General features: G+C 39.7%; 2 pseudogenes; both read right to left on the minus strand.

Annotated features, from left to right (window-relative positions):
- Window positions 1–4,042: 4,042 nt before the first annotated feature.
- Window positions 4,043–17,193, minus strand: LOC116680317 (armadillo-like helical domain-containing protein 3; annotated as a pseudogene).
- A 2,846-nt stretch (window positions 17,194–20,039) lies between these two features.
- On the minus strand, window positions 20,040–23,872 carry LOC116680316 (LIM domain-binding protein 1-like; annotated as a pseudogene).
- Between the last annotated feature and the right edge of the window lie 697 nt (window positions 23,873–24,569).

The following is a 24,569-nucleotide window of genomic DNA, read 5'->3' on the forward strand; positions in this document are numbered from 1 at the left end:
GCTGCTGTGTGCAAAAATCTGACACAATTGACCAAAAACAAAAAAATGAGCTAAAAAAACAACTAGAACTGAAAAAGGGAATTTAATAAGATTCAAGCATATTGGGATTTGGGGCCTTTATGATGGCTTCAATGCAACACCTCTCCCTATCAATTAATAAACGAATAACAGTTAATAAAAACAAGTGTAAAAAAAAAGTGAAATTATTAGATAGAAAAATTTAAATTGTTAAAAAATGACAATCATGTGGAAAAAAAGGTGAAATTCGTAAGATCAAGCATATTGGGATTGGGGCTTGAGATAAAAGACATTTCGAATCTCAAATCAGCCATTACATAAGCAAGTAAACCAGGGTTTAAAGCAAAACTTACCTTGATGGGGTTGATGTATCTCCAGACAAACAACGCTTTCTCCTTCTGCAGTCTTACGTGATTTTGTGCATCACAATGGGGTCTAGTCTGCCTCGCCTCACTGTAAAATATATGTCAAGTCAGTCCTTAAAAAATATACAGCATTATCAAATCATTTTAGGTTTGGTATTATGCTAGGCACCGACACAGCTCAAGCCAGACGTGCCATCAGGGTTCAGGGACAAGCAATGATGACATTTCTTCAATCTTATACCAGAGGGATATTCCAGACAGGAGGTTCAACAAACTCTGAGTCCAACCTGAGATGAGGGAAACTCTGGCTTTTTTGTTTCAGGAAAAACTCCACCTAAGAGTCAGTTATTATGGTAACGAGCCTGTGAACCTAACTGGTCGGGAGGAGGTTTTCTTTGAGTTTTCTCTGTCTCTCTCTACACAGCGCTCTTCATTTCCTCATCATTCATTCAATCTGTACCAGTGAAATTACCACAGTTTGTTATCTACATGAATGAAAAAACAGTAACAGTAAAATTAACTGTGTTAAGCAGAATATAAAACTTTTATTTTCTAAAAATATGGCATTTCTTGTGTCGACGGTCCCGTGATGAAAAAGCTGCTTTACTTTGCAGGGTGTCATGTTGGGAGATGATATTAAAGCCCGACATTTTCAGCGTGACCCGCTCTTAAATGTTTTAAACCTTTTGTAATGTCCCTGGACACAAACCAGTAATAGCCATAAAAATGAGTCTGCAGTCGGTTATTATTTAATTATTATTATTATATTATTATTATTTAATGATGTAAATCCTTTGAAATTAAAAGATTATTAATATAAATAGGTTATGATGTTGCTGTATTTCCGTCAACAGTTTGTTTGTGGTTGTTACCATGGTAACATCGTGTCGTGGCTCCTTCATCCTGCCTTTTTATTGTGGTTGTGCGCGGCGTGATCGAACCTACTCCGAGTTGATTGACCCAACTCATATCAGCTGTTCTGAAACCGACAACTTTTTCCCATCTCAGGGTAAATCTACTCAGACATCAGGTTTGTAAAACTCCTTCTTGAATGGAACCCAGGGTCTAAACTCGGTACAAAACTAGTTTATATGCCCATAACGATAATTCGCGAATATAGAGCAACAATATTGTATGCAAACAACACACCCCTCAAATGAAAGCGGTGCATCCGCGGGACATCTAAAACGTGAAACGTGAAAAAGCTTAACGTGGTTTAATGTATCTAAACAACGATCAATCATCAACATATTTATCATGGCTATATCTTGTCATGAACCCTTAAGCCTGTCAAAAAAAACGAAACTCAAATCCAACGATTATAGAAGTTAGCTCACGTTAACGTTTTCTCTTCATTGGTGTCTATGGCGAGGAAAGGCTTAACGTGAAAAAGCTTAACGTGGCTTAATGTACCTAAATAACGATCAATTATAAAAATTTTCTCTCACATATTGCTCCTCATAACCAGTGAAACTGTCAAAAAAATCGGACCCAAAGTCTATGGACGGTAGCTGACATTAAGCGTGTCTGCTTCATTAAGGGATGTAAGGAAAAAGCTTAACGTGAAAAAGCTTAACTCCATATTATATCACCATATTTCTCTCACATATTGCTCCTCTTAACCAGTTAAAACTGTCAAAAAAGAGGAGCAATATGTGAGAAATATGGTGATGATTGATCGTTGTTTAGGTACATTAAACCACGTTAAGCTTTTAAAAACGTCCCCTCCGCAGCTTCCATCGCTCGCGAGCAAAGCCATGTACAACAGAGCGTCCGAAAGCCAGCAGCCAAACCGCTACAAAAAGCCAATTGCTTCGCCGAATATGACTGAAACCCTGACAGTAACTGTGATGACAGAATTAGCTTACCAGCTAGCTGCAGTGCTAAAGCCGTTTACACCAGCTCCACTCCGGCTAACAGACGAGATGCAAACAACGGGAGACACGTTCTCCCGTGACACAAAAAGGACACTGCGTTTGTTTTTAAAACACAAAACCAACAAAATGCCCCTCTCCCACAAACCTAGCTTCACAGCGGAATGGGGTTCAGGCCAGGGGAGGGAACTACTGGAAGTCAAACGTCGCGTTCAAGTCGTCTTGTTAAACGGTTAAAAACACAGACAGGATTTGAAGTGCTATTTCTATTTCAATCAATTAACGCTTGTCATTTTCCTTCGACGGTCGAAACATCCGCGTTCACACAAAGAGGCTGAAAGGGTGGCCAAGATTTTTCTAAGCTGGGCTATCCCTGATATCGCATAACACCGTCAGTCTCTTCATCGCTAGCTAGCTAAACAAAATGGATTTTACTCTTTCAGAAGCTAGCGCTGTTTAGCTAGCTGACAGCGGATCCAGTGAATCCAGATCCAGCATTAACATTCATTCATGCTGGCAATAAGATAAGATAGAATGTAAGACCAGCAATAAGAAAAAGAATAGAGAACAATAAATAATTAGTACAAAAAAAAAAAGTAGAAATATGTAGTAAATAGTCATGACCTTACATTATTTACACAAGTAAATTATTATTAATTATATAAACTAAAGCTTCTTTAAGTCCATCAATGCTGTCAGTCATATATTTATAAAATATAAATATGAAAGTCTTACTTTTCGAAGTTCATCCCTGTCTTCCCGGCATGTCCACACTGCAAGCCCGCTGAATTTCCCGCGTTGTGTGTAAAATTGGCGCGTCATTGTGTGTATTTTCGCGGAAACGTGTATAACTTGCAATGTCTCTTGCAGCTCTGGGGGCGCTGTTGGACACACACGTCTTGGTCTCACAAACCCATCCTGCCTTGTGAGACCAATATGTATGAACCTCAGAAAGGCAGGGGGTTGGCATTACTGTAGAACAACTATATTAACTGTTAGCACTAGAATCTATGTAATCACACATGTATTCATAATGCCTTATAAATTAATATTCAATAGTTATAGCATCAAAAAGATTTATGTTTACGAGACCATCAAAATCGGTTCCGTAACCCGATTGGTCTCGTAATGCTGGTGAGTAAACCTGAAAATTGGTCTTGTAAACCATGTATGCCTACACACCACACACACACACACACACACACACACACACACACCACACACACAACCAGGAGGCGAGGGTCAGGGTTACTCAGGGATTAAGATGATTATTAGTCTGATTCATAAATCTGTTTTTAAATTTTACCCAATTGTGTGTTGACCGGGGTGAAAACAAGGCCACCAGGATGTATTGTGCTTTCTTTAGAGACTCATTATCCAATCTTAATGATGCAATACATTTCAAAAACCACCCAATGACTTTAGAGGGAAATTGGCTTTGTTTTTGCAAAAGCAGTATTTGCTCTTACTGTGGTGCCCAGCAAATCAAGTATGTCTCAGATTTAAATATGCATGTGGTCTCATTTTCTTTTTTATATAAGTGTCATTGCCCACTAGGAAAGGTTTCTGCCTACACTGTTACTCTAATTAAAAATGAAACGAGAGAGAAAGTGAGGGATCATTACCTGACCAGAGCTCTCTCCACGTGTAGTGTAACCTTATTCTGCACTTCTTCTGGTAGCACAGGAGTTGGTGGATAATCTGCACACAGCGCCTGCACAGGAAATGAACACATGGTGACGGAGCTGGTTGGTGGATGAGACTAGAGAAATGTGTATGTGATGTTCATGTGTCCTCACAAGTATAAATCCATGGGAAATCCTTCATCATATGAGTGACAATAAACTCCACCATCAGATCTAGAAAAAAGGGTACAGACAAAGATAGAAAGAGAAAAAAAAAATCACTGTTAGAAGGATGCAAAGAGAAAGAGTTGAATTGCACAAAGCCTTAAGCTCAAAAATCATATAATCGGCTGTAATAATGCAACGTGAAAGGACAGAGATATAGAGCGGAGACAGTGGCTTGAATAAGTTTACACATCATGCTAAAGAGACTGGCATGGGGAAGTTTTCATAAGATCATCTCTCAATGCAAATCAAACCAGCTATTAAGCTAACTAAAATAAGCCATGCCAATCTCTAGGTATGGTGAAAGTTATGTGATGATAAGGGCTATTTTATTCAAAGGCCAAGGGAACTCTGTCAGGATGCCTAGTATCCTGGATCCATGAAATACTGGCTTTTAAAAATAAAAGTTTAAAAGTAAATAAATATAAAAATCTGCCTGCCTCTATGGGAATTTCACATAGGGGTGTGTATACTTATGCCCCTGTATTTTAAGGAAGAACACTTATTTATTTACAATACATTATTTATTCACAAGAAAATTGGTGTCCTTGAAGGTTGGATTTTCCAAATGTTTTTGAATTAAGGCATTAAGATCAATTTCCAAAATATGTTTTTTATATGTTCCTCATACCTAAAACAGCACACACCAGCGGCCGTGAGGGGATGTTCTTGTCCACCGCTTTTTTTCTATGCCTCATGGGCTGAAAAAAAATACAACAATTATTATACATTCAATTTGAAAATGTGTAGAATATATTGTAATGACTGAAACACAAAGGCCCTCATTTATGAAATGTGTGTACGTCCTAAAACAGGTGTAGGGCGAGCGTACGCCAATTCCTACACAAGGCATTTATCAATTTGAACGTGAGCGTAAGCAGCGATAAAATCTCACATCTGGTCTGAACTTGTGTACGCATGTTTTCCACTTGCGGTGCAGCATATTCTTAGTTTAACAGGAGAAGGAGAAGTCATCAGTTGATTATTATCAGCGATGGCAGGTCTGGCTCTTTTAGAAGACCTCTATGCGCCGGTACAACAGTGCACACGTACACACACGGGCCACGGTGGAGCGCTCTATCGTATTGATTAAGGGCAGATGGCTCTGTCTTGCATCAGCGGGGGGAGGGGGGGACCCTACTATACACAAAATACACAATACAAAAAAGTCTGCAACATTGTTTCAGCCTGTAGGGTTCTGCACAACACCACGCAGGAAACAGGTGCCATAAATGTAGTGAAGGAGCCAGATGACCCGATAGCATTGTCCAGCGCAACCCCAACTGGGGGCTATACGAAGGAAACAGGATATTATTCCTCGCTATAGCTTTATGTTTGGCAATGATATTCAAAACAGGAAATATGACGATGCACAACATTTTTCTTTATTCTTCAGGTTTCTTTGGTCTTTTAAAGTGTTGTTAATGATCACAAGTCAACGATTTCTTTTGCTATTGACCGACATATTTCGGCTTGTTTTCCAGCCCCTCTGCAGTCAGGAGACAGGGTCGGGGTGGTGGTCCAGTCTCACAGCAAACAGTTCCCTGGCTCTGACTCATGAAAAAAAACACGAGTAAAATAAAGGACCCTGCATAAACTCCACTACCGTGTGTTTATTTAAATATAAGTAAACCTACATGTAGGCGTAAGAGATTGCAAAAAAGGTCTGTATATTACTTTTAGGACTATAGCATAAATATGTCAAGGATGTATAAATTAAATAAACTTCATCTGGAGTCCGATTTACTACGGACAACTGTGACCGCATCAGTGATCTCTTTCCATTCTGCATTCTTTCTACAGCCTTCAATTCCAGTTTTTAGGATACCAAATAATCACAGTTTCAATCTCCACCTCTAAAAAGTGCTGCTTCTAAGCCAAATTATGTCTAGTCATGTTGTAAATTGTAGGGGCGAGGCCTCAAAACTGAGAATATATGGCTGTGATATTCAAAGTACAATTGTAAATGCATGACCATTCTTACACTCTGATTGGTGTGGTACGTTTCATGAATCACGCGTGAAGTCTGTCGTAAGATGATTTCTGCGCTCATATCTGCGCTGGTTTCTACGTTAGGTTGATAATGAGGGCCAAAGTATCTTTTCTAATAGTCTAAATGAGTTCATTTCCAGTGCAGAACATTTGATTTTTGTTTAATTTAACTATTTCGAGCTGTTTGCCTGTCCTCCTTTCACTGCACTGTCTGCTACAATTTTTGAACTTTTACAACTTTTGAATTGATTTTGTCATTTCCGTGTCCTTTTTTCAGTCACAACTAGAAAACTCACCATTCTGTGGAGATTGACTCTGAAGTTCATATTGTCATCATGAAGAAAGGCATCAGCGTACTGGTCCTATGACACACAGAGGTGAAGTAGAACAAAGTGTGGAGGGTGCAAATGTTGCAGCGGTGTGGATGCTCCTACCTCGGCTATGCAGGTGAGGATGATTAGGCACAGTCTGGCACTGTTGAGGCGATGCTCATCTGAAAAACACAGTTATGAGACTTAGCAGGTCAAAGGAAAACAGAGGTTAAGGCAAATTTGCTTTGCATGTTGCACTGGTGTTTTGGGAGTGACTGAAAGACATTTGCTGCTGCTGACTAAGGGCCGTGACACACAACCCAATAATCGGCCATCGGACAGTCGTTGGAGGTTGGTGACTCGAGTCTGTTTGATGTGTTTCGTGCCATCGTCCATCCGAAGTGGTCCGGAGTGGCCGTCGGCCTTTATTTGGCCGACCTGACATGCTCGGTCGGAAGGTGGGCACTGCCTGCAGTCAGACTCAAATGACTAATCTGATTGGTAGAGTGCAAACCCGGAAACGAGGATCGGGATGAGCGTGACTACAGTTTCTCGAAATCTGACAAAAATCTTTTAAACTGACCTTTGTCGATCTAAAATGAAGACAGATTCAGCAACTGCATGGCCTATTTCTTACTTAAAATGTTTTCAGAAACACGTTTCGGTGAGTAAAATATAGTAAAATATGAGATCGTATTTGAGCCGCCATTACAGTCTGGCTTTGGATTTCCGGAGACACCAGACTCAAGTGACGCGTTCGTCCAGTCAGCTGCAAGGTTTTTATTTTTTTTTGGTGACAATAAAGATTAGCACTACTGTTATGCTGTTATGGAGACACATTACATCACGTTGCTTTGGTGTTTCGAGGCACTTTTTTGACCAACTAAGGGAGACTGATCAGGCCAACTGCCTTTGTTGCCGAGTGTCGGCCGTCTGGTTGGTGTGTCAGGGCTTTAAGACAACCCTGTGAGGACACACTCTGGACAGAAATGAAGAAGAAAAAGTTAAGAATGAAGAATTATATGAAGGATGGTTGAAAGACAAAGAGGAGGACAAGAAGGCCTCCTTTTACCTTTAGTATCCTGCATTACAATGGAGGCGTACTTGAGGAAGGTGATGAGAAGGTTGCTGGTTTGCAGGTTGGGATCCAGGGGCAGCTCGGGTTGTTCATCACTAAGCAGAAGATTCAAATTAAAAAGTTCAATCACTGAAAATAAAAATTCTAACCAACGTTTTCTCTATATGAAACGGAAAGAAAGACCATCATTATGATAAATCAAACTTTTAAGTCACACAGCGTGCGGCCAGTTATTCCAAAAAAAGAATGACGTCCAAAAAAACTGGGCCTAAAGTTCACGGTTAAAATGAGAATAAAAAGAGACGTTGCACTTGTTTGGGCAGATGGAGTGCTCATTAGACAAATAACAGCATTACAAAAAGCGAGTCTCATTACTGTAGCTACTGTAGCTTGCGGTGTTGTGTGGACAAGAATCTTTCACCATTAAGATAAATCTCTGTTCGCTGAAACATGCAGCTTGTTTCATGGATAAATGATGAGCCGTCATTTCTAGACCCCTCTGCTTCCCCGCAAACCCTTATTTGTTCCTTGTTCCTGATAACATAGCAGTGCCAAAGGATGATTTCACACTGTCAGAAACATATCATCCCATGGGGCTATACTGTAGAAGGACAAGATGTGTTCCTGACAAGCGATTGCAGGTAAGTACGGAGTGGGCCCTCTAAGTGCCAGAGCTCCCAAGACATGGCGTCCTGTAACGCACGTTGCATGTGAAACATTCATCAGTATTTGAAGCTGGGAGTTAATATTTTATACAGAAAATGGCTTTTAGGTTTGAAGCAATGGTGGGAGAGCTGGCCAGAGATAGAACATGCACCTTTTACCAGTTACAGCATGTGTGCATGCAAATATCTTGCTTTTGAATGTGCTGGCCATAGAATTCACCTCCCATGAACCTAAAGTGACAGCCATGCTCTTAAGTTCAAAATATAATAATATGTGCTTGGGATGGTGTAATACTCTGATTATTAAGATGTCATAAACCACATTAGAAGTGTCATTTACTGTGTATGAGCACCTCTCTTCTATCAGATAACCTTAAAAAAAAAATCTATTTAATATTTGAAAGGCTGCTGGTGTGCCTCTGTATGTCGAAGTGTGTCTACTCAAGGCAAAACAGCAGAGCTTTTAAAAATCCTTTACTAACCCTAACCCATGAGAGCATAACTTTCAACTATACACTTTACCATAAAGACTTACATCTAAACTTAACTTTTACTACATTGCTAAAACCATTCTACTCTGACTGGTGAAACACAGTGTTACCATAACCCTGCTGTGATCTGCAATTTCATGTGTCACTGCTTCTTAGTTCCATCTCAGCTTCTCCAAGCTGCACAAAAAGTGGCTCCACAAATTGACATGAAGGCAGAAGTAGAAAAGTAGACCCTTAGACTAAGATCTTTTCTTTCGAAAAGCAATGGGCATGAAACACTAGCACAGTTTTTATTAGGTAACTGCCAATACCATGTCCCTCACCTGGACAAAATAAATTGCTGGACCAGGGTTGCCCTTAAGGTGTGGTTTAACAAATGTTAAAAAATAAAAAATAATAAAAAACTCCATCTGGAGAAACATGCCAAAATATTGAAATGGTGGCATATGACTCAGAGTTTATACCATTGTGTCTAGATATGCAATTCAGGCAGTGGGCATACAATGGTATTAGAGCCTACTGCACTATAGCTGATAAGGATGGCCTACAGTCTTTTACCCATCTCTAAAGCATACAGACTGGGGTGAGAGGATAGGTTCAGATATTTCCAGGTCAGAGACTACTTTAATAAGGAAATCAAACAAACAGATAATAGGGATACCGATCTGATCAGTATATTTACCGATGCATAGAAGGCTAAAGACTATAAACACTTAATATCAGAAATTTATAAAAGACTAAACTAATCTACTTCCAGTTGAGCAGAAATGGGAGGGGGAGTCTGGCCTGGAGATATCTGAGGATGACTGGAGAACTGTTTGGGTGGGTCAAGCTAAGACCACATACTCCGGAGCCTGGTGTGAATTTTGTTGGAAGAATATAATAAGATTTTTTGGACCACTAAATTGAAATCTTAACAGCAGGGTTTCCAGGGACAGGATAAATGCTGGAGACATGTGGACAGACAAAGGCAGATCACTTTCATATATTCTGGTCCTGCCCCCTTATTCAACCATATTGGCAAGACCATGCTGGAGAACTTCGGTCAATCTTTGGTTTAAAAGTTGATTTTTCTTTTATTACACTGTATTTGGGTAAAATCCCAGTTGGCCTTATGGCCCGCGACAACTACCTTTATCAAGTGCTCCTGGCTGCAAGCAAGAAGGCAATTACATGGAAATGGCTGCAGACAAATCTGCCATCAAGGACTGACTGGATCACCATTGTTAACGAAATACAATGCATGGAAAAAACTGACCTTTACCCTACGGACTGAACAGCATACAAAGTACTGGGAAAGGTGGACTTCATATTATTTAAAGAGTAGCTCAATGTCTGTGTGAACGATTACTCCATTCATCTAACACTGATTTACTTTTATTCTCTGTCTTTGAGCTTTATTTCATTTTTTTGCTTATTTGTTTATTTGTCATTGTAGTTAAAAAGAACTGAACAATCACATAAAAAGAAAGTTTCAAAAAGAAAAGCAATGGGCATCACCGAGATAACATCCCTGTTTTCTGCAGTCTATGTCTCCCCAAATAAAAACAAAAAGTGTATGACTTACTGTCTAAGGAGGGCGGCGTAGTGCCAAGTGGTGTTGTAGGTGTGGTTGGAGTAGGGGTGGCGGGTGTGGTTGGGATGTCCATCTCAGGGTGGCTCTGTTGATAGAGCAAAAACACATTTGTGAAATGTCATTAATAGTGAAAAGCTGTCCAGTGTCTCATAACGTAAAAAAAAAAAAAAAATGCAAAACAGTAGGCTGGGCAGAAGAATCTCACAAGAATTGAGAGAAGGGAACATGATGCCATTTACTGGAGACTGGAAGATTGGTGTTTACTTCAGAGAGTCATCGCTGCTAATTCATGAGATTTGTAAGTAATTACAGCATTGCAAAAAGCGCAGTGGCTTAATGGCCACATAGCATAAGTTATCTGCAATGACCCATCCTCACCATTCAGTTAGTTACTTAGGATAACTTAAACACTGGATTTGGGTGTCCCAACTGGAATTAATAAAGTAAAAGAAACCGTACACTGAATGATCTTGGAGAAGTGATTTTACATCTTGTGCACCTTTATAAGCAAAAAAAGAAATATAAGCTAATAGCAATATAGCATAACATCAATTTCAGCAACTCTCCAGTTGATGTATAAGATCTACTGATAAAATAATGCAATAAACAACCACTGTCTCCTCCTCTATTATAACCACTGCCTTCTAGTTTTGTATGTCATTATTAGATGTCAAATCACATCAATTAGAAGATTCAAAGACAATTTTTTGCCTATTTTTCACAGTGAAGGAGAAGAAATGAGGATGAAAGATTTCAGAAAATTAAAAAAAAAGCTTTGAGAAATGTGTTGACAAAGTTGAAAATTACAATACTACTGACTTTTGATCAAATTCTCATTTTCCATAGTGCTCATAATTGTTCTAATTGATTGACCCATTGTAGTTTTCAGACTATGCAGACCATTAACAAGCCTTCAACCACTCACCCACAATCTCTTCTGAGCGAAACATAAATGATCTATAAGTTTTTAATAATATCAAAAGATAGGAGAGCATAACATGTACACTAGGATAAGAATTAATGTATCTTACCTGGGCTAATACAGTGATGAAGTTGCGGTTAAGGTGCACAGCCTCATAGAGTGCCAGCAGAATCGCCTCATTGGTCCTTGAGAAGAAAGGGAGACGTCAGCCTCATTCTTGAAGTAAAATCTCCAGATGTTCACATAACAACATTTCACTGGCCAGAAAAAAGCTTCAGGCCAAGTCAGTCTGCTGTTTAAAGTTTATTAACAATTGCTTCATGTATCCGCAGGTCACATTATTCATTTGCTGTACCATTGACTACTGCACTACTAATACCGGAGAGTCTAAACGGTCACTCTCCTGCCACATGGTCACAATCAACATGTGTAATGTTGCCTCAAACGAATGAAGTAATGCCATGAGCCAATCCAATTTGAGGCTGGATAAATTTCAGCTTTTTTTAAGGATTCTTCAAAAACAAGTTTCACTTTCAAATTTAAAACGTTATATAGCCCACTGCAACATTGAGTATGATACTTAAATGCTACAATGCAAAGTACACAGAGATCTACAATTTACAGGACAATTATTATTATTTTTTATAAAAACAAACCGCATGTTACTGATAAATCAAGGTTCTGACAGAGGCTTAATACTGTATCTCATGTACTGTACACTAAGCTCTACTCAACCTTATACTGTTTGATTACAGTTTGTATACTATTCCAGCAAATATGTTCATTTAACGTTTGATTTCCAGCTGAAATCATTTAAAAAGATAAAACCAGGACAAGCCAAAAACACTGCAGCTGTAATGGATTCTCTCATCAAAAGGTGTAGAGAACAATGCCTTAAGTTAAGACTGATGGGTAAAATCTTAAATCACTTTGTACTTACTGTACAGAGAGTTTCTCATCAGCGTCAGCTATAAAATGCTGCCCACCTGTGGACAGAAGAAGGATCAAGCTATAAGCAGAAACGGTTGAAAAATACATCCTAATGGAAGAATGAGAAATCTATTAAAAATATATCTACTGTAAGAATTGAAGTAAGAACAAGATCCTACCATACTAGTGAGGGTAGAGAAGAACCCACCCTGGTGCTCTTCCTCTTTGTCTTTGTACTGCCTAAAAAGGAAAGGAAAAAAAGACAATGACAGAAAGATGGAAGTAATGAAAAGGTGGAGAGAATGACGAATAAATGACAACAGCAGATATATCGGTTTTCACTCAAACACAGCAATGGTGACATAAGACACATTCAGCTAACATCTCCTTTTACTCGCCACACCCTATTATCTAAGGGACATTTGCTTCATACACAAACACAATATACTGTATGGAGCCATCATCCATCACTTTGATTTGTCTGTCTACGCACCCAGGCAGAAGACCTCCTTCACAAACAGCATTTTAATTTCCAAACCTTGCCTCATCCAAAAAACATTACAAACCACCAAGAAAACTGTCAGATATAAATAACTAAAAGTATAAATGGGGCCTGTGTTTTTTTTTTTCAGAATAGAAATAGAACATTTGTGGGAGACATCAAACTAAACAGATGACGCCAGCGGCCTCGGCACATCGTGAACAGCATCATTAAAATGTTTTTGACACATTTTTAGATCTCACCTGTTATATTCTGTCAGAGCTTGGTGGACAACCATACCCATTCCCTAGAAAAGAAAACATCCAGTGTTTCAGTCAAACCTTTGACAATATGCTTGACGTGAAGGCCACCGCCTACGTCACACTGGCTATTTATATTGCATTTAGGAAGACACAGTAAGTAACGATATACTTACATCTAGTGTTGGCTCATCATCCACAATGGAGAGCTTCACAATGTATGGGTTCACAGACTAACAAACAAGGAGAATCAGTTTAGAGGCAATTACATATTAAAACAAACATTTAAACTAATACTGCATTGACTATAAAAAGGGCAATTCTCTTTATTGTTTCTCCTATTTCAATGAGCTCATCTGCATACAGACTGAGGGCCTCTTACATACTCCACGTGAGGTAATGCAACTAGAGATGCATGGCACTCAGCCTTCTTTGGAAGAAAAAGGGAAACAAAACATATGTGATTCTGGATTTTGGAACAACTCCATCTTTATTAGTTGACTGTTGCAGAACACTTCATGTCTTAAACATTTTGGAGTACACATTTTAGTAGAGTAAAGGCTCCTTCTGTTGCTGCCCACTGTGCTTACAAATGAGGGTGCATCCAAAACCTCCTCCTTTTATTCCCTCCCACGCTGACCATCTTATCCTTCTAGGAAAAACTGGAGAGGTGAGGGAATTGAAATTATTTCATAGAGTAGGATTGCTTCTCTGTCATCGAAATGTCTCTTTGATACCTAACATAGCCCAGTTTTATCCCTGTTATTTAACGCGTTCATTAAATAACCAATTTCTTCAAAAGGATGCTGATTTATACACATGAGATATGCAATATTTCCGTTGTGATCTTACACTCTTATTATTACTCAGGTGTAGTGAAACTCAAGACTTCCTAAAGACGACTCACCTGGACTGTGCATCCTGTACTAAAAACAGACTTCTAGGGCTGGTTCTATTATATCCTCTAATGTTGAGATAGTACAGCAGCACAAATATCAGCTTCCAAGTCATGGCAGGAAGGAAAGACGGTAAAAGAAATGGCGACTGATCTTTAGAGCTTGTGGATCCACTAAGTATCTATTCAGTGACACCCAAACGTAATGCTTACTACATCTCCCAGCTGTTTAAAAGGCTTTTCTAATTGACAAGTACAGTTCCATGCGTGTACCTCATATTTCCTGTAGTTGACCAGCAGGGCCAGAAGGACCACAGCATCATAACCATGCTGCCCTCTGGACACATCTGACAGGATCTGAGGAAGGGGGAGACAAGAACAAAGATGACCAATTGTGAAGAAAGACGTTTTGAAATAAAATTCAAAATTGCCAAAAAGTCTCCCGCTAATCACATACCTGTAGAATGGCTTCAAAAATGCTGTTGATCATCACATATTCCAGTATGGTATTCTGACTAATATTGTCCGTTACCTGTAAACATATTGGTTTTTTTTACATATTAGTTATGTTTAGTGTGTCTTTAAAACAGCACAACACGCATTCCCCAAAGCCTATCACATTATAATTCATCTTGATGTTTTGTTATTTTCTGTCTCACCGTCACCAGACACAGCAGCAGTTTGAGACAAAGACTCTTCAGACTCTCTGAGCCATCTCCACAAAGAAGGCTGTCCAGTCTCTCCATCAGGTCCTGCAGGGGACACGAACACAAGACATGACATGGATGAACACAATTAATTTCTTTCACTCCTTTCTTCCGCCTCTCAAGGTTTTTTTCCCCAACATACCTTCATCCTTGCTCAGCCTTGTCAAAGCCCATGAGCATGTTGATTATGTCAAAGCCAGACGTGGACTTGTTCTTCTGGTGAACCCCCGGAAAGTGCACAGAGTGTCTGGGGGAGAGGCAGAGGTGCACAGGCGCTGTTTCACATAAATGCATCTTCCCAGTGCTATTGTGGCGTCTAAAAAACTGAATCCATGAATCGGACAAGCAAAGATAATTAATTATAAGCTCATCAGCATACTTCAGGTGCTAATGATGAGCTGAAAACATGTGCAATGGAACCTGTAGGTAAAAATCTAGATGGTCCTACTCAGCTTTAGTTACCTGCAAGGCATTGACTACTTTGATCTGGTGCTCCTCTCCCAGAGCCTGAACACAGTGGTGGAACAGAGAGTTGATGTTGTCCTGGATCCGCTGAACTTCCTCCCCATCTACACTTTCCAACTTTGACTCCAGGTACTCTAGATTTACCTGGAGAAAAGACAGAAGTACAACAACAAAAGTGATTGAGTGAGGAAAAGAAAGTTTGAGGCGCAAATGAAGGAATAAAGTACATGCCTAAGTGTGGAGGATTAATAGGAAGTTATTAGGTGGTATTCAATTGACAATTTCCCAATACACTCCTGTCAAAACACAAGTGTATTGGGAAACAACCAAATTAGAAATCTTTTTCTCTACATTCAGCGTGTGCCATCTCCAGCCACAAATATGTAATGATTATACTGCTGAAAGTGAGTATGGACATCAGTGCCATTTTTTCTGTACATGCTGCCATGCGGTCTCCATCTAGAGTTTTTAGAAAGGGCTAAACTTGGAGTATTAACATGTATTATCAACACCACCTTACTGCATTTTCTGCACATAGGTAGGGCCCTTCTATTAATGTATTAACAAAGTTTGCACATACTGTATACCTAATTATTTTCCATCTTTTTCCTCCAATGTATTGCACGTTGCATACATACATACGTTTTACTACTTCAATATTTTGGCAGATTTTACTGTGAAAATGTACTGATATTATCCATATATGTTATATTTACTGCTGCTATTGTTGAAACTTTGCACACCAAAAGAATACAGTAAGTTTTTCTTTTATGCCAAACACATTTCTACTCTTGGTCAAGTATTTTTCTCTTTCACTTTACCTTCATAAGAAACAGCTCGTCCCAGAAGCGAGGGTTGTTTTTAGCTGGGTCTTCTTTCTAAATCAAAGAAACCACCAGGGCTTAGTTTACACTTGTGCACAATTTAATTTCTCTATTTCAATCAGAATCAGAATCAGAAATACTTTATTCTTTATTATATACTTTACAAATTTACTTTCTATCACTTACACTTTTCATAGTGATACTCACAGCAAAAATCTCATCATACATCAGCACCACCTTCTCTTTCAAGGGTTTCTTAGAGGATGAGGTCCTCCTCAGCAGCCCTGCCTTCTTCTCCAGTTGAGACATGACTAAGTCAGAGGAAAGAGACACACTGAGCTAGATGAGGATGAATGATGTTAAAAACAAATGTCATAAATGACCAAAATTCATTCTATTCTATAAATTTATTAAAAAGAATAATGTCTTCTATATTTATGCTCCACAAAAATCCCAAACCCTAATGTTTCAGCAACAGATACACACTTCAGTCATGACTGCTCTCGAAAGTAATAACTCCCTTTACTTCAAAGCCTAGCTACAGTAATTGGCCATGTCACCAAGACATACCTATCTACTAGCTAGTGATCAGAGTGACAGAAGCACTGTCGAAGACACCGTTTAAGTAGTTGAGTCCACTGAGGCTCTAGTCATTGACAAGTTTTACCAAAATCCTGCTGAGACAATGACGTTAAGTAGCTAATACTTTAGCTAGCCAATGCCGTAAACGTTTAACGTTAGAGTAAGTCAGCAGCATAGTAACGTTAACCTGCTATAAGTAGCTAACGTCTGAATGATTGTCGTAGTTTACGCAAATTAACAAAAGCGGTATTAGGTTAGCTAAGAAATTATCCGCTGACATTTGCTAAAATTGATGGCACATGATATAACAGCTAACTATAGCTAACCTAAGTACAAGTTGGGATGGGCAGCTAACTCCTCAGCTAATATTAGCTAGCTAGCTAGCTAACTGACCTATCGTTTACTAACTGGCTTCAACTAACGTCAACGTTAGTTAACGACTAACAGCGACATAGATACGTTAACAAGCAGGCCTTTTTGTCGACACTCGTTGAGCACTTAGGTAGCTAGTTTATTAGCACCGAGATCTACCTAAAATGTTCAGTTTTCGCAGCTAAAGTTACCTGTTAGCTAGCTAGCTAAATTAATGCCTGGCAGAAAAGGACTGTAAAATTGATTTTGCGAGCGTAAACGTTAGCCTAATTTATAACATTACTGTGTTGCATTATGTAGCTAGGAAGGTACATCTTAGTTAGGAGTGTGGCTTGTTCTTACCTCAATTCAATTATTAAAATAAAATGTAAAAGGTAGTTCATGAATCCTTGTGATAACACTAGCATCTGCTAGCATAATGCTATCAATAGCCTCCTACTGGTCTTCAGGGTCCTAGCGCCCCACATATACTCCTTCCACAGATAATACCGCATTCCGCTTGAGAGATGCGTCTGCTTTCTCTTAATGTATCCATGTCTCTGCGCCGCAACAATCTTGGCGTTAACCCTTAAGATAACGTAAAGTTAAGTACCTCTCCTGATACTACATTAAGGCTAACAATAGCTTGTGTCAGGTACATTATTAGTAGCCGTAATTTGTGATATATCAGTAAGATGCTGTAATTATGTTATTGAAGCGACAGCTCCGGGGATGAACTGCAGTTTCTCGAATGGCCACTTGAGGGGAGTCAATCCTGGTCAATGCCCGTTGACCCCTATGTCAAAAAAAAAATCCCAATTTCTCGTCAGAAATAAACATACAGCCTGGTACAAAAAACGGGTTTGGTCTCTATAGTTAAAAATGTTTCATGACAACTTTACGGGGATTTATTTAAGGTAGGAAAACGAAACTCAATGTTCTGGCATTTTTAAATGAATGCTTCCTGGTCAACCACAGGTTAAGTTGCAAATGCACAGCTTTGTAACTACAGCAGATTGTTGATTCACATTTGTCAGCATTCGTGAATGAGAAAAAAAAGAACTGGTAGACCCACTTATCTGCACCTAGATAATTAATTCCACAATGGGGTTGTGACAATTTAAAGCAACAGTTTATGCTTCCATGTTTTTACCTCATGAGTTCTTTGGTAAATTAACTTTACCATCAATGGTCCCATATTTCTGGTAAAGACTACACAGAGTGCCTCAATTTCAGGACTAAATGAGACAAGCTCTTCTTTTACCGCGTCATTAGACAGAGACGGAGATGAGGCAATAGAGAAGAAGGGAAATCAGAATATAATGAGAGAGGTAGAAGAGAAGAACATCAGTTGAGAGGTGAAAGAGAACATTAACTGACACACAGAAAGGCGGGTAGACAAAGTCATACATTAACTGTATGAACATATAAACACACACACTCAACATTCACATTATTCTTTTTACTTTTCTGTATTTTTAAAAGTTTGTTTTTGATTTTTAGTCTTAGTTTTATTTTGTAAAGCAACTGTTCAGATGTATTGAGGACAGAGGATGAGGATGTGGCAATATCAAAATGGCTTTAGAGAAAATGGCCTTTGGAGAACAGCATGTCTAATATAGTGACCTATTTATGTTATATTATTTTGTAGCTTTGGATACATGGACGTATGTACAAGGACATATACAATATAAAGTCATTCAATTTAAAGTGTCAAAGTACACCCATAATAGGACTTTTTTATTGTTGAATCAACAGCAGATTGAGGTTGTTGTGACGGTGGTTGTGTGATAACTGCTGTTATTAGTATGTTCAAAGCTTCTGTTGATCTGACAAGTGGGCAGTTTAAATTAGAGCTAGAAGAAGAATTACTGAGGAAGAAAATATGCAGAGCAATGGAAGGACAACAAGAAAGTCCTGCAAATGCGAAGAAAGCAACTTCACCCAGATCCATGAAAATATGAAATGCATTCTGCGCCTTATTTTATTTTTTCAACCTATACTCTCTTTCTTTGCCTTTTTTGACTCACAAATATGGCTGAAAAATCCCCCAAAACAGAGCTTTGCCGTGTCAGGTGGCATAACGGCCAGAGTGAGGACAAAGACGGTCTGCTCTTCCATGGAAGTAAGAGTTTCATGGGGTTGTTACAGCTTTACTTTGACCCCAGGAGATCCTCAATGTTTCAGCTGACTGAAGGCTTCACTTGCAGCTTCAAAAGCTCTGCAGGTACAGTGTAACACAGGGAGTGGAACAAATGCCTGAAGAGAAAGTGTGATAGTTGGCAGGTGGGTGGATGTATGTGTGAGGCAGGTTGGTGTGGAAGGAAGGTGATGTACCACAGGGCTTTGACATAGACACCCGGTATTTGAGAGTCTGTGGCCCCTTTGCTACTCATTCTTCTGAGCTGACCTCTGTAAATAATAGAGGGACACAAACACACATCTCAAATACTATGACTGCTGTAACTTTGGAAAATGACAGGCTTTTGATACAGACATGACAATGAAGGCATTTTCCATCGATTTTGAGTCTCGCATCGACAATCCTTACCAACCACAGCCTGTGCACTTTACTAGTTGTTACAAAAACAAAGCAGAGAAAGTATAGCATCACTCAAAACAATCTTCGCCATTCATCAGCTCACACACCAGGCCACGCCTTGTTACATCGCAGTGACATAATGTTAGTTGCAATGCCATCGCATCAATAAGTTTTCATAATAGGGAGAGGCTTGTTTCATTTCAGACAGTGTTAAAAGTAGAAAGCAAAGACCAGCCATTTTGAGTTGATCTGTTTCAAAGACTAGACCTTTGAGCACTAGTCTGCAATCTGTTCCCTGGGGGGCTCTTCCATCCCGCCTGCGGTTTTCATTCAAGGACCAATGTAGACCTGGATCAACAGGTGAAAGTAATTAACTACTCAGTCAGACAAATTCTACCAGCAGGGCTCTGTAGCTTCAGGACAAGATGTGAGCAGCACACCGGATACCCAGCAGCACAGCCTGAAGCTTGAGTGATCCAAGCTGAACTTCAGACGAGGTTCCGATAGTCAGACTGCAGAGGGATGCAACAATACTGGGGAGGGGTTTGTTTCAGGTGTGTAGGGGAAAAAAAGGGGAAGTGGGAAGAAAAGCGCATAAAGCTTCACACAGCTGTACACCTTCCTCTCCCATTCTGATCACAATTTGAATGTCAGTTTACTCATAACAAAAGAAGCTCTATTTAGCTTGTTTTCTGTAGCTCTGGATCTCTGAGGTCTGTAAAAGTAATTGGGAGTGGAATGAGAAAGACGTGGGCAAATACCAAACACAAAATGCATTGTGGGGTTTGAAGTATCCATTGTTTTTGAAGCAAACACGTTACACATGTATGAGCTTTGTTGCAATAATTACAAAATCAATCTTTTAAAGTGAAAATGTATCTTTTTATTGGTACCATACATTAATTAATTATCAAGGGCAGAAACTAACCAAATCAAAAAAATATATATCAAACAATGATTTTTCTACAGGGATTGGAGAAGGTACAAGTCACCATTCAAACTCAATCATAACTGCTGCTGGAATCAACTGTAACAAAATGGAAAAATGTATAAAATAGAGTTTCAGCTGTTTTTAAATCAGACTTTACAGACAGCATTGCTACCCAAAATGATGACTGAACTTAATGTTAAGCTGGCTTTAGAAGATGTTTGGTTGATTGATGGTATCATTCCGTTGGTTATGAAAGACACTGCACAAATGAAGGCAATTTGAACAAAAACTAATAAAAAAATCTGTTTAAGTCAGTGATGAAATATGAAATTCACCAGTTAACTAAAATTCAGTGAGCACATTCACTTGACATCAAGTTGAAAGTTGCAGTACACAGATAAATGTTAAGTGAAAAATCACTTCCTGTATAGATGAAATACATGTGAGTTTCTAAAATTTCCAGAATAAATACAAAAGAAAATCAGTAAAATCATTCCGTGGTGCCATTGTACCCCCGGGGTTTTGTAATTTAATTTACACAAGTTTTAAAAAAGAGAGGAGGAAGAAATCGGGGGGGGGGGGGAGAGAGATAGAGGGGACGGGTTCATGAGTGTTTTTTCTCCTTTTTACTATTTTTGTTTCTTTACATTAGATCGGGATGGCTTTAGGTAAATCTAAGTAAGAATACATTTTATTACAGTCAGACAGAACTTTGCTACTACCTTAAATATACAAGCACAAATACACAAAACTTTAAATCTCCAAAAAGGAATGAAAAGACAAAATAAAAACATCCACACTAAATTATTTCTCTTTTATAAACATAAATGATAAAAACAATATATTTTAGAAGGGGGGGAGGGGTGGGATAAAAGTCCTGTGTTGCTCCTTGGTCTGTAGCTTTTCAGTATTGGTAGAAAATAAAAAAGTAACAATTGAAATGAAGGCGTTTAATACAAATTAAAAAACATTCTAGGGAAATATATACTGTATAAAAACTCTTAAAATGTGTAATTGTGTGTATATGCGTGTGTGTGTGTGTGTGTGTTGTAAATGCTCTCTGTTTGAAAGACTGCGTTCATTGCAGTTCGAATCAGAGATTGCTCTGACACTAGGGACTAAAATCCTTCAATAATTATATTTGTGTGGGTGTGTGTATGTATGTATTTATGTATTGGTGTGTGTAATGTTTCCCTAGTGCCACATTTCAGCTCTCCTACTAGTGTGTGAATTTCAATAGTTTTATAGTTCGATTCTTAATTCTGGTCTGTCTGCTTCAGCAAAGCCACAAATAAGCTCAGACGGCCTCTTTTTTAGTCACACACCCACCCACCCACACCCACACCCACACACACACACACACTTACCAATAGACTTGACATCAACAGACCAGAATTGAGAGCCATGTTTAGAGGACGGGTGGACAAGTGGTCCCTAAGCAACTCGCCACCATCTCAAAGCCCCACTGACACCATCCCCTCCATCCCACCCCTGCCTACATGTGAAGGTCTGTATGGACAGTTTAGTGTGCAAAGTTCTCCCCTGGTTTAGATCCCTGCACCTCCATTATCGCATCTACCCAATCGCTGTTTAAACTGAAAATTAGTGAAATGGGAAATTTTAAATGCGAGACGAAAGAAACAGAAGACAGAAGTGGACCTGGTGCCTAAATATGAGGAAGTCATAGCAATGGCTCAGTGACATTGTCTGAGATATGCTGAGCCCCCTTTGGGGCAACTGCGTGTGATGACTGAGCTCTACAGGGATGTCTGGGTTGTTGAGCAGGTGATGGGTTGTTGCACTTGTGGCTGTTGGGGTGGGGGTCTGATGAGTGGCAGAGAGGGGTTTTGTTGAGGCTGCGGGCTCTACTGCGATGCCTGTGAGGTGGGGTTGTCACTCTTGCTCTCCTGGCTGGAGGGTGCCTTGTTGTTCCAGGGCGAGTTGGAGCCCAGCGCCGGAGAGTTGTTGAAGCTGTCCTCGTCGTCATGCCATTGGCCGCGTCGAACTGTGTGTTCTCCAGCCTTGTGATCAGACGCTCGTCTTCGTCACCAAACTCCCCTCCATCAGAGTGGGCTCTCCCACCACCATCACATCCTGCACAAACGCAAAATAGAAGCGGGGCAATCAATATATTGTGTCAGTGCTGTCAAAGAGAGTAAAGTAATGATACAGGTGTATTTATCTCTAAATCACATCACACCTTCCTCTCCATTCAACTTATCTCACTTTTTAAGAAAATTGTCTGACGATTCATTTATAATGATGGTGTAATGATTGTGTGTCATATGTTAACTGTATATGTGTTTTCACTTGAAACATAAAAGTCCTCAGGAATACTTGTTTTAGGCACTATTACCTTCATTAGTTGGCATTGTGACATGTGAACGTCCTTAATGAATCAATGCAACGTAACACAGTGGTAATGTTTCAGTCGGAGATGTAATAACAGAGTGCTGACACTAGACAGCAGTGATGTACTCACTGGAACTTGGCTGGTCAGAGGGAAGCCACTGCCAGGGCTCTTCTTTTTGTTGTTGTTGTTGTTATTAGTCCTCCTCCACCACTGATGGTGCTGCCACCTGACATACTTACGCTTCCGCCGTTTGTTTGGCGCCTGTCTTGATGGCTCAGCTATAGCGAAGGGATGAAGCAGGAGTACAGATACATTAACTGTGGATTATATGGTTGTGAGTGATTTATCAGTGCATGTTGTTTACCTACCTGGTGGTGCCACCATCCTCTGCCATTTCTGGAAGAGGCAGGTCTTGAGGCAGTCTCTGGGGCTGAGGCTGTATGTCTTGTGTCTGGACATCAGCTCCTGCATGGGCTCCAGAATCACACACAGCTGGTGCAGGGAACAAGAGAGGCAACAGGTTAGAGATTACAGTGTTGATGTTTAGGATCATTAGAGATATTCCAAGGATATCATCAGCAGCAGCTGGTGTTCAGAATGAAATACTAATCTTGGACTTGACAAATCTCAAGATTGGAAAATCTGAACATAAAATGCGGAAGCAAAAAATAAACATGACTCAAGTGAGACTAATTTCAACAATGTCATGTACCACTTTTACATGTGCAGGATGAGGTTGTGCCTATCACAGTGTCTGTAAACAAGAACACTAGACCTGCAGTTCCTGACCAACCTGTGCAGAACCTTTCTATAAAGTGCCACCACTGGTAAAAAACAAAACAATTTACACAGTATATTTAGTGCCTCAACAAAAGAAGCCCAAGATCTGGATGCACCAGAGCATCTCTACTAACTTTGAAACTTGCTTTAGAGGGAACATTTTGCTATTTTCAACAGTACATTTGTGTGTGTGAATTAACATTTCATAACTTTCAGGGGAAGCTATATTTTGGATGCCTGCAAGTTCCTAAGTTTTGGTTTTCTTAAAAAGCCCCTGTTACATTATGAGGACATAATCAAGACACAATGAAGAGAAAACATTCAAGACCAGTATCATTAAAAAAAGTAAAAGTTGTGTGTGCTCACTTACTCGGAGGTAGTTAGGGTGGAGTTCGAGAGGCCACATCTTGTTATGTTTTGGGAGAGCTGGTCCACATTTGTGGTCCTGGGCCTGAGGAATCACAGGGACGATTACAAAGCGGACACACAAAAATATCATTATATACGTCAGTAAACTTATGTGGTCATTCCACTCCCCTCTGTATCCACTCACATGGCATTGCCAGTATACTGCGGGGGATAGTTCACGATGTTGTTGATCTGAAATGCAACGTCTTTATCCTCATCATGTCGTCAACATGAACTCCAGGTACAAGCTGGCTTCTACACCAACCTACAGCAGTTCAGAGGTCACAGGTCAGTACACAGTAATCTATGCAGAGACGGGTAAGCTGCCACCACTGTCCACAGATGTAAAGCAAACATCAATTTTAACACCAGGGTTGTGTGTTGGGGTGATCACATCAACGCTGAGAAGGCTTCCCAATTATAAAGTTATTATTATTATTAAGTTGCTTGCAGCCACCTTGCAAAGAGGCTTGGAAGCCCTACACGCGGTAACGCTTTTTGGTGTAAACGTACGTTTTGACAGATGGTCTAAGCAATCCTGTAAAAACACGCCTAAAAACACTTTTTCTTTTTTAAACCTGCTCCAAGGGTGAAATGATCGAAACGCCGCCCCTGCGTCTTTGTCCACATACTTGTGTATGGGTGATGTCATTGCCACACCCTTGACCTCTAGCCTTTGACCTCTTGTCCTGCAACAACATCCATAACAATGGCGGACTACATGCCTTGTGTTCCTGCTGGAGAAGATATGAGCCTATTAGGGTTACTAGGCCAAAACATACTGTCAGTTGTATATACCGCACAAGCTTTATACGCATGCTCCACCTCTCTTCTCCGTTGGTTGGTGAATTTCTGTAGCAGAGAACAGCGCTACCTATAGGTCTGGAATATGAAGTAGCGTGTTGAGTAATTTACAAA

This window comes from Etheostoma spectabile, unplaced genomic scaffold, assembly GCF_008692095.1.
Source record: "Etheostoma spectabile isolate EspeVRDwgs_2016 unplaced genomic scaffold, UIUC_Espe_1.0 scaffold00018396, whole genome shotgun sequence".
Taxonomy (NCBI): Eukaryota; Metazoa; Chordata; class Actinopteri; order Perciformes; family Percidae; genus Etheostoma; species Etheostoma spectabile.